This window comes from Canis lupus, chromosome 21, assembly GCF_048164855.1.
Source record: "Canis lupus baileyi chromosome 21, mCanLup2.hap1, whole genome shotgun sequence".
NCBI lineage: Eukaryota > Metazoa > Chordata > Mammalia > Carnivora > Canidae > Canis > Canis lupus.
This window is the reverse complement of record NC_132858.1, coordinates 55624035-55635996: the sequence shown is the minus strand read 5'-3', so window position 1 is coordinate 55635996 and position 11962 is coordinate 55624035. Positions and strand designations below refer to the sequence as shown.

The following is an 11962-nucleotide window of genomic DNA, read 5'->3' as shown; positions in this document are numbered from 1 at the left end:
CGTAGTTCTTTTGTCTTTAGACTCAGAGTATCCAAGTCAACATATACTCTGTTTTCCCCACCCTCTAGAGTTCAGTTATATATTCATTTGAAATGCAGTTAGGTTAACTTTTCTTTTTTACTACCTTTATTACTGTTATTTAGCAGGTATGATTCATCATGATCTGAGTTTTGTTTTGAAACCATAATTGAGGGTCAAGTGCTAAAAGCAAGGTGCGTTATTTTGGGAGATACACTGTCTAATGAAGCAGGGAGCCATCAACATGCAAACAGCATTTACAACTACAGCACACAGGAAAAAAGATCAAAGCCAAAGATTTATTAGAAAGAAAGAAGATTACATTAAAGAGTTAACAGAGCAGCTGTTCAACATTTCACATCTAAAGACTGGCACTTTAGAGGGTCTTACATAGGGTTTCTTTCCTATAATGTACTCGCTTCACCCACAGAGTCGCCAACACATCAGTGAAAGACCACATCAGGGAAGAGCTGGGTGGGCCTCCACACCAGGCAGCCCCATCACTACCAAGGAGGCCTCGGAACGCGCAGATATTGCTGACATGGTACTTCTCATGGCGTATGTGTTATTTGAACTTGACGGCAAAATAAAAGAAAATTGATGTTTTTTTTTTTTTTATGCTTTGATTCTGACAAACACAACTAGCTCTAAACTACATAAACTACAAAATATTATACTATCATCAAATGTGGTTTGGAGTTTAAGCGCTGTGCAGACAATTGTTGAAATTACACGGATATGTTGACAAAAACGTTCTGGGTGTTCACCCAGATTATGGAGCTACCCTCAAAATGTGAATCAAGTAATCCTGTCACGGAGAAGGCCTTGCCTCCCCAGGCCAAGTGAGCTGAGCTGAAGTGTGCATGGTGTCACGGCGAAATCTGTGACTTGTATACCATACCATCCAATGCATTGAATTTTAGATTATTGCATTCATCTTTGATAATGTAGGCACTGATTATGAATAACCATTATGAAGGCTGAGGCCTGATAGAGATCATTGGTAAAAATTCAGTTGAGAATATTTTTTTTCTTAAAGATTTATTTATTTATTTGAGAGAGAGAGCATATATGCAAGCAGAGGGAGGGACAAAGGGAGAGGGAGATAGAAGCAGAGCAGACTCCCTGCAGCCCTTCGGCAGGCCTCCGTCCCACAGCCCTGAGACCATGACCTCAGCTGGAATCAAGAGTCAGCTGCTCAACCAACTGAGCCACGTAAGTGCCCCATTTTTTTTTTTTTTAAGATTTATTTATCTGTGAATGTGTACACTACTGAATGACCTATCAGTGCTCTGAGATAAGAAATGAGTAAAAACAAGTAGACTGAATAGCAAGACCTGCGTGTTTTATATCTTTGGCAGTTTTAATAATCTGAATATACCCATGACAGGAAGGAATGAAATATATTTCAATTAAAGATACAATTAAAAAGCAAAATTTCAGACTTTTGAAGAACAGAATTTCTACAAATGATTACAAGTTCTTGGATGTAAACAATTCTGGATCAACTAAATGATGATCTTCATGTTGAGTATTTATGGGAAATTATCGAGAAACACTTTATAAATTTGATAAAATGTTTTGAAAATTATTTTCCAATGAAAGATCTGTGGACAGGAAATTGTAGTTTTATACTTAAATTTATAAATGAAAAATTGTGGTTACATTTAAATGATCTTTCAATGATACAGAATCCATTTCTTTCATTGAATGATTATTTAAACTTAGCTATAATTATACAGAATACTTTGTTTGAATTCACTAACGTATTTTGAAATTTTGAAAATTTCTTTGTTTCCTTTTGAAGCATCCTTTGATTCATTTTGGATTAAAGTTAAAAATAAAGATCCTAGACTTACAGAAATTGCTTTAAATTTTGTTCCTTCTTCCATTCCTATTACCATACTTCTGAAAGAGTGGTTTCTGTACCAAAAGTTTGATTATAATAAAAGATAAACAATTTAGGTGTTTATTGCATGTGTCAAAAGCATGTTGTGAATCCAAACTGGATAAGATTGGTTAACAAAGAAAAAGTTCATCTGTCACCTTAAAAATTTAAATATTGATGTATAAGTATTTGTTGGAAACTCACCTATATGCATTGATACAGGAAATCAAAATTGCAATTATAATTTTTGTTTAGTTACTACTGAACAATCATAGGAAGATATGAGGGTTCATACACTTTATTGATCACTTATAAGCATATTTTCGAGGAACAAAGTGTGTAATTCTTGTGATTCTTCTCATTTATGTAGTTCTTTTTAGTTTCTATTATACTTGGTTGGATTATATTTAACAAAAAGTAAGCATATTTTTCTTGAACCACGTTGTAAAACTATGAAGGCATAGTTTGTGTATGTCTTTTAAGTTCTTTAAAACATTCTAGTAATTCATTGTATTGCATTTCACAAATGACCTGAAAACAAAAAGACAAAAGAAAAGCACAGAACACGTATCTTTAGACAGTTTGAGAACATGAGGAAGGCCCTTCTGGTCACGATGTGGTGTTTACTGTGAGAGCTGGAGTCTGATTTCATCATCATGCTGTCGGCAGAAAGGGTCACAAAGGAAGGTCCCCAAAAGACCCTACCAGTCTGGCTCAGGGGCGTGGAACTGACTTGCTCGCACAGCTGTGATGGGCCAGTGCCTGTGCCCACGCTCTGACTTCATCTAGGCTCTGGACAGTCATCCCTGAGAGTTCCAGGCAAGAGGAGGGGGCTGGAGGACAGGTCCACGCCCTGGGATGTCTGGGCGCCAGAAAGGACTCAGTCCCAGGACAGCCAGTGCCCACCTGGGGGATTTGGGAAGCATTTGCGCTCCCTGGGCTCTGTTTCTGCCTTTCTGGAAGTTTCTAGCTTCTGTCTGTCCAGTGGCTGCTCTGAGCTCATCAAGGATGGAATTTGTTCTGGAACAGGAGAGGGGTGAAACTGGGGACAAAGTAAATGATTAAGTCCAACCAAGTAGGACAAAATAATTTATTATCAAGAACTGGGAAAGTCAGGTTAAATCTCTGCCTTTTCTTTTTTCTTAGCTTCTCTGGAAATGAGCTGATTAAAAGAGGTCTGTGTTGGACTCTGTAACTCTGTAATATTTATTTCATCCTCCAAACAGCAATACTGGAGTCAGCGATGTAGGAAAAGTGCATAACAAATATCTTCTGAAGAGGGGACTGGACTTGAAACTTGTTTTCCTGCTTTTGTTCATGTCACCACTTTATTCAGCCAGTTGACAATGTTCTGTTGTTCTTTCAATATCAATGACAATGATAAGCAGGCTGAGTCACACCTAATATGTGAAGTTAATTTAGTTACAAACCAGAGAATGCAAATGGACCTAAATTATTCCTTGCTTCTGGTGAAGAATCTACACTTTATTTTAATTTCTGCCTTCAAAAATGCTTTTAAGCTTGGTTGTGATTCATTTTATTGTGCCTTTTATATACTTCCAGGAATGGCACTTTCATCTACTATTTGAAATGGTAACTGATGGGGGAAATCATCCACGATAATGTGCTCCAGAAGGGAAATACACCCAGCTATTGTTCTACCTTCTTAAATCATGTTTTATCTAGCCTGATAAAAAGGCTAATTTACCTTGGAAAGAGCAAATGTGTTTGCTGCAAAGTGGGTTTCTTTTCTCCAGGAAGATAAATGCCAGGCCAAGGAAGGGAGGCATACCTGTCTTATATATCAATATATAAATAGGGACATGTGAAACATTATAAAATGGCATTCCTCTAGGAAGAGAGGGTTGTCATTTACTCATCAAATATTTATTGAAAACCAACTATATGTCAGAGACAGATCTGAGAGTTGGGTCTTACAACTATGAGCTAAACAGAAACCCCTGCCCACGACTAACATTAAACCAAAACACCAATGTCTTTGACATGAAGACCTGAGGGGCCATTTACATCCCATCCTGGACCTCAGCAGTTGTAAACTCACCCCGAAGTAGAACAACCAGAGTATTCCTCACTGAATGCTAAAAACACCTAGATATGTAATGATGGAATATTAGGCATCTGATGTGAGTCACATGCTCTGCTCACCTTCTTTCTCCCCCTCATACAACCCCTCCAGGTGCCAGTACTATTGCACTATTGGGGGACACTCTATCCAAGATGGATAAGGCGATTTCATGAAACCACAGAGCTTGTGGCGGAGGTGGGGTTTCCATTCAAGTTTTGGGTAATTTCGAAAAGCTTATCATTCATGGAAATGCAGCTGAAATATCTGCTATTCATTTGTACCTGTAGCCCTAGAAGTTTCCAGGGCTTCCAGAAACACGTGTAAATTGGCAGCTCTAGACCACATTGGATGTGGTTCACTGTCGAGGGTTGACGCACCTCTAGATTGGAGTGAGAACATGCCTGACCCTGGAGAGCATGTTAACAGGAATCTTGTTTCTGATTTACATTTGTTAAGTTTCTCTTTGTGTTTTTTTAGGAACGTAGGTGTTTGTTGTCTTTCCCGACTTAGTGAATAAACAGAACACACGAGGAGGTTTGCTTTCTCAATTAAGGCAAGCCTCATTAGAGTTGGCATGTAAACATTTTTCTACATTAAAAAATCTCTCAAGTTCTCTTTTCGGGGGATATAATCACTTGAAATTAGTTTAAATTTTAGATTTATGAAATCAAGAAAAGTTCATGTATTTTAATACTGATAAATGAAGCCCAAACAGATTCTTCCAGATTTCCAAGTTTCTTCCAAAGATCATAAGATTAAGAGAAGAAGAGTCAAGGTTTTTACTTTAATTATTTTCTCTCCTACTTGTACGATCTTACCGAAGACGCTTATCATCCCAAGAAAATTAACTTTCTAAATCACCATCTTACTGAAGGGCTATGTAACAATCAGCGGTAGCTATCAGTTATGGTAATAGGAAGTTGTGATAAAAGTCACCGTAGTAAATTCAACATTTTCATATTATAACGATTTAATAATTGATCACTGAAGGAAAATCTTTTATGTTTATATAGGGCGCTATGTGATTGAATCAATAAGTGATGTTTACTATTGCCATAATATGGAGAAAAAGTAGATAAAAGAATAAGAAGAAGTGTACAAATGTCATTTTTGGGTTTTAGTATTGGAGTTGAAAGGGCATGGAAAGTGGTTACACAATCACGCTAAATGAAGAATTGTTTAATGAAGTGCTTGCAGGAAGATGTGTAAAGAATTTTATGTAGAACTTCTTTGAAACAAACCACCCCCCTACACAGCCCTGAGCTGAATGGTGCTGACTATTGGGATGTGCTCACCTTCCTTTGATGTTCATATACCGATGTCGCAGAAACTCGGTATGAGAAGCAAACCGATCGAAGACTTATATAGTGTGAACTGCATGATATGCAGGCTTCCTAAATTTTTCAGAATATTGCCATTTCTGTGACCAGTGTGGCTGACACCACCTCTGCTCTACTGTGTGTCTTTGCTGATCTTGTGAATAGAAACTATGTCCGAACAACAGATGTGTGCGCACATGTGTGTGAAAGCAAACATTTGTGCATGAATGCATTTTATGAGTGGCATGTACTATCCATTAGAGATTGGTGACTGGTGACTTTAACATTTTGTTCTGAGCTCTCAAGTTGCAAAAGATTCTCTGTAGCTTAGTTTGACACTTAGTTCATGTGATAGATTGTAATGAATAAATTGTGATGGGAAAGATAGGAGGATAAGGAACCCATAATCACTGGACACCTCGTTATGGTCCACGTACTTTGCAATATCCTTTAAAATCAGAATATCATATGGTCATATTAATATTCAAATATTATGGTTAAGAAAATCAAGCACAGAGCTGTTAAATAAATTACGTGATGTGATTCGTGAGGGACTCTTGTTCTGATGTTTGATAATATTTCTGAGAAAAACTCAAGCTTGTATCCTGTATCTTCACATGGCCTCAATATATCATGAAGCATCAAAACAACTGCTATCTGTGTGAGCTAACCTCCATTACTTAATTATTACATAACTGTTAATGTGCAGCCAAGCAATAATTATATAACCATGTGTATCCTTTAGGAATGAGTCCATCTGAAAAAAAACAAAAAACAAAAAACAAAACAAACACTAAAGCAAAAGAAAACAAAACATCTGACTAACAAAATCTAAACACAAAGATTCATCACCTCCTGCTGCCAGAAGTCACTGTGCTGGGAGTCCAGGTCTTATACATGAGTAGAATCTTAAAAAGGTAAACTTGTAAAAGACAGTAAAATGCTGGTTACCACGATACGGAGTACAAAGTGGTAGCAAGTAGCACACAAGCCATCTAGATCTAATGTACAACATAATAAATATAGACAATAATATTGTGCTATACTTACGTGATGTGGCACACGTCACTGTAGAGTCTGTCGTACTGTGATATATCAATGTGCCAACATAATACACCGTATACCTCAAACCTACACATGTCAAATTTATTTAATAATAAAAAAAGTGGGCTGATGATGACATCAAGGTGATGGGCACTTCTTATCTCCGTGCTCTGCCAAGATATGTGTACGGCCTTCTTCCTTCTGAACACCGAATGACTGTGAGAAGTGTGTTCTAGACACTTGAAGGAAGAAAGGGGTGGGGAGAACTCATGACCCCAGAATGTGACACTTTGGTGTCTGGATTATTTTGCGTTGAAGACAATCAAGACCCAGTAGACTCCAGAAAAGCTTTTGGCCTCCCCTCAACTGCCTAAAACACTTAAATAATCAATCTGGAGAGAATTTCTCCCTAAGAAACACTTATCTGCATGGCATGGAAAACATTTGTTTACCAAGCATTTGCTCTTCCCATCTTCCTGTGAAATGCCTTTGTCCCCTTTGACGCCCCAGACCCTACCCCTTCTTGTCTCACGATGGCACATAAGCCTCAAATACCTGACTATCTGGGAGCTTCTCGTATCTTTGTGGGGCTCCCATAGGTACACATTTTAATTTCTCTTTCTCCTGGTAATCTGCCTTGCATGGATATAATTAGTAGGCCAACCAAAGAACCTAAAGGGGAGAAGGGAAAAGTTTTCCTTCCCTACAAAGGGATAGGTAGGTACAACAGTGCATGCTGCCTGCGTCTACCTGTGTCACTGATCAGATCACAGGTCACGTGGCAAGAGCATCTCAATATGTGAATATATTTAATTTGGATATATTGATATTCTAAACCAAAACAGGATTCAGTCTTCAGGGGAAAGAAGAAGAAGAAAGAAGAAGAAGAAGAAGAAGAAGAAGAAGAAGAAGAAGAAGAAGAAGAAGAAGAAGAAGAAGAGGAGGAGGAAGAGGAGGAGGAGGAGGAGAAGAAGAAGGAGAAGAAGAAAAAGAAGAAGAAAAAGAAGAAGGAGAAGAAGAAGAAGAAGAAGAAGAAGAAGAAGAAGAAGAAGAAGAGAAGAAGAAGAAGAAGAAGAAGAAGGAGAAGAAGGGGGAATTCTGGCAGGAAATGAATAATGTCTATGTCACTGAAAAAACTAAGCTCCGATTGATGACCTAAAACATCTCCAGCCAAAGAGACTCTTACTTTCACATCCTCCAAAATATCACAGGCATTTAGATGTTGATTTGAGAGAACTTAAACTCCCAACTACAAGGGAAGCTAATCACTTCCCCGAAATCACATGCAAGTGTTTATTTTAGCACACAAACAGGAATGTTGACATAAAAATGCTGGGGTTTAGATTTTAGCTCCCAGTTCACTTATTTTAAGTTCTTTTGATCTGATTGATTTTCAAACACTATTATTTCAAGCGGTCGGTCTATTTGCCACCTTCCCGTCTGTGGACATATTCTGAGGAACTCAAAAATAGCGACTGGTGTGACATCATAAACCACAAGACCTCAGGGCACTCACCCGCGTGAGCGGTCAGCTTTCCCCGTTTGAGAGTCCTCACACATTCACCCTCGTTTCCCCTGCTCCTGACGCCCTGGGGAGGCTCCAATTGTCAGTCACTTGATAAACGATCAGTAACCACATTTCCACTGATGAACGAGATTATTGGAAAGATAATCTAGAAATTAAGTCTAGAAAGACTTGGATAAGAGACCTGTCAGCTCCCTCAGTGGTTGAAGACTTCATTTGTACCCCCATTGACAGCAACCGGAGCTAATGCGCGAACATATTCAATCCTAGGATCTTTCGAATAAGATCAGGGGAGTGGATAGTCTCTGGACCATGTGCAGGTCCCAGGACTCCCAGCCTGACTGGGTGCACACTAATGACATCTGTCACCTGGATCTCAGATCCAAGTCCCGAACCTTACCGGCCTCTCTAAAAACCAAGTGAATTTGGCTTTTAGTGTCAACACGCTCTTTTTCGGATGATTCTCTCTTCTAGGTTTTGAGATCACAATCGCCTGCCTAGATGCTTCGGTCTTACCTTGGCTCACCGCCACGCGTGCAAACACTTTAGGATAGAACACGGGGTTTCTGGGTGAATAGCTGAGGATCCAGTAGCTGAAGGAGCAGCACGCGAGAGCTCCTCTTCTCTTTTATTCCTTGCCGCGTCTGAGACTTCAGTGGAGGAATCCAGCCATAGGTAAGATAACGCCCCTCCCCTCCAAGTCTGGGTGTGCCTTCCATCCCCACTCTTTGAAGGACTCTTGGACGTGCAGTCCTTGAGTCGGCAGAGGTCTTGAAAACGGATTGCTTTGCGCTGTTATGCTCAGGACGTTGCTGAACAACACACTCACACTTACAGCTGGCACCGGGGACAGGACATTTCAACCACCTCCCAGGTCATCTGGCATTTTATAATTCTCCCATCATTGATTGTCTGCTTGTCCTGGGCCACGAAGCTTGCTCCTGCTGATGTTTTTTGGAAAAGTACTTTCTTCATTGGAGGTAAATCTGCCCACCTTAATGTTCAATTTCACAATCTTTTCTTGAATTCGGCCCCAACCTATTAATAGTTGAGACAAAGATGATGTTTCATATCAATGTTCTTATCGGTGCTTACGGAGCTCCTAGGAGAAGGTGGGAATGCACAGCCGGCACCCCGAGTCCTGTCTGCCTTCCTGTTTGTCAGCACGGAGCACTTTCACTGCCCTCTGCGTCCTTCTGTGGCCAGACAGGACAGCTCCTCCTGCAGGATCTGCCTCCCTTATTTGAATGTTGACGTTTTGGTATCTTAACAGCCTCTTTTTCTCTGACATCATGACTCCTGCCAGCGCCCAGCATGATTTTCTTCAATACCAGGCAGAGGGGAGATCCATGGAGCCCCTGCCCCAGCCTCTTACAAGCCTGAAGGTGGCTGGAGGGGGCCACCTCCCAGTCATTGCTGAGAGCATATCTTACCCCTCTGCCTTTGTGCTGCCCCGGCTTTGGCTTACCACGATACCATCGCGGGCTTGTTTCCAGGCAAGAAGCCTGAGTGTGTGTGTGTGTGTGTGTGTGTGTGTGTGCGCGTGCATTTGTTTGCCTGATTCTGCTTTTGAAGCTGATACAGAACCCTATTTGGCAAGTGTGATGCTAGCACGAATCCTCCCTTCGCACACCGGCAGACTTCTCTTGGGCAGTGGGGACGGAGGGGGCCACCTCATGCCAGGACCGGGCAGGGCGGCTGGGGCTGTAGGGAAGCTTTGATTGTGAGAAGCAAACGGTCTGATCCAGACACAAAAAGATCTGTTATCTCCACATGCAAACCCTCTGGGGCAGTGAGATGTGCCTTTAGCAGGAAGGGTTTCCAGATTTTATCATGTTTTCACAATTAAGGACGGTTACGACTGAGCGCACAGCGTGTGGCCACCAGCCAGATAAAAGTGCATCGTTAAGTGTTCCGGGTAGATTGGGGACTCGCGTGTTTGAATAATTCATCCGTTTCTTGAGGGAGCGTCTTATGGACACATCCTCGACTGAGGGCGGCATCTCTCAGGCCTTGCTCTGTAGCGAGTCGACGACAATCCGAGTAGACGATCGCGTCGCCGGAGCACCTGGGGCACCGCCCTTTCACAGGTGCTCGGCCTGGGCGGGGGTGGGGGGGTGGGGGGGGCGGGCTACCTGCCCTGGCACGCTGGCTGGGCTGCGAAACATCGACGGGACCCGTATTTCCCTTCGATACGCCTAATAATGAGCCCACTTTTATACAAAGTCAGCAGCAAAATAGTTCATGTATTTTCCCTCCCGCAGTGGAGTCTTCCGGGGTGAACTTGGAAGTGGCATCTTCACGCCTTCTTTATTGTTCTCAAAGATGCCTTTACTCCAGCTATATTATAAAGACCTAGAGGCAAAATTTATTATCTCTCTCTCTCCCTTCCTCTCTCAGAGGGGGAGCAATGGGGAAGGTTGCAACTGTTATAATTAGAAATTCTGGCCCCCAAAGCCAAAATGAAGGTTCTTCCATTGCAGGCTTCTCTGCTCACATCCCCCCAATGGGCAGGTGTCAGTGGCCTCGACCCCGTGAGGGTTCAGGCAGCCGCCAGGTAATGCCAGGACCCTCCTCACCTTACCTTACCCAGCTGCCTGGCGGGGTCAGGGTGGTCTTGTTCACATAAAGAGACCAGAGAGCTTCCCTTGCTTTCATTTTGCTTTGCTTGTTTTAGGGCTTTATTTTGCTTTCATTGGCAACCTGGGAAGTCAGGGGCCGCGCTCCCTGTGGCGGACAAGGGGAGCTTTGGAAGCTGTGGCACACCCCAGAGCTCCTGCCGCGGTGGAGCCCCTGCCACACGCTGCAGTCCTGCGCACACGGGAGCCCCTGCACACACGGGAGCTCCTGCACACACGGGAGCCCCTGCACACACGGGAGCTCCTGCACACACGGGAGCTCCTACTCACACGGGAGCCCCTGCACACACGCTGCAGTCCTGCGCACACGGGAGCCCCTGCACACACGGGAGCTCCTGCACACACGGGAGCTCCTGCGCACACGGGAGCCCCTGCACACACGCTGCAGTCCTGCGCACACGGGAGCCCCTGCACACACGGGAGCTCCTGCACACACAGGAGCTTCTGACACGGGGAGCAGCACCAGGCAGCATGCAGAGCAGCCAGGAGGACCTCGAGCCCCAGGCCCCGAGGCACACAGGCACCAGAGTCAGCCCCGAGGCTGGCAGCCTGCTGGTCTCCCAGGCCTTGCCTCCTGCCCAATTTAGGACAATAAGAATATGTGGAAGACAAGACCAAGCAGAGAGGAGAACAGCAGTTTTCTCAGCAGTGCAAGGATGGTGGTCTTTTCGGGGTGCAGGCAGCCCAGCTGGGTGCCAGCAGAAGCCAGGGGAGAGGCTGGGGCGGCCCCCCCACGGGCGGCTGCACCCGGGCGTCGGGGAGAGCAGCGCGCCGAGAGGCCACAGGACCCGGCAGCTGCGGAGCCCGACCCCCCGACGGCGGGCCTGCCAGGAGGTGCTGGGCCAGGGCCAGGGCCGGCAGTGTATGGGGCTTCAACAGACACGGATGGAAACTCGGAGCTTGCACCTAGCTGAGGAGACTCAGGGGGAAGGGGGGGGGTAACCGGCCAGGGTTCCCCATGTCCTGTCCATTACGACCAGAATGCAGACTTGGGCCTTTACCGCTGTGCCTGGGGAGTCCTGCGGGTAAAATTGCAGCATGTCTCTGTGAAGATTTCTACTTTCTCAGGCTCCTGTTTGTTTTTACTTTTTTTTTTTTTTTTTCTGGGATTCTTCTTAAAATGAACTCTGCAGAAAAAAAAAAAAAATACCAAGCCATTATCTGAATGTGTTATAGATCCAATTGAATTTCTATTGAGGCAGATGGAGGTAAGCCAGAGGTAATTAACTTCAGCATAATCATGGTGTTGTAAGAAAAGAGAAATTTGTTGAGCAGTGGCAAATTGATTTTAACAGACTACTCCTACCTGTGAGTTCCTGATTCTCAGCAAAGGCTGGGTAATAATTTCGCATCTTTGTTCTGCATCTTTGCTTCTGGGGGTTGTGTTTCACTCATTGGCTTTTCAATACGGGCCTCCCCTTTTGGACTCATGAGACATGCAAG

At 43.3% G+C, this 11962-nt stretch overlaps 1 long non-coding RNA gene across 1 annotated transcript; it reads right to left on the bottom strand.

Annotated features, from left to right (window-relative positions):
* Positions 1–298: 298 nt before the first annotated feature.
* Positions 299–9140, bottom strand: LOC140613557 (uncharacterized). Its single transcript, XR_012014549.1, has 2 exons — positions 8397–9140; positions 299–3306 (listed from the first exon to the last, which is right to left on the bottom strand). It is a non-coding gene; the product is annotated as an uncharacterized lncRNA (long non-coding RNA).
* Between the last annotated feature and the right edge of the window lie 2822 nt (positions 9141–11962).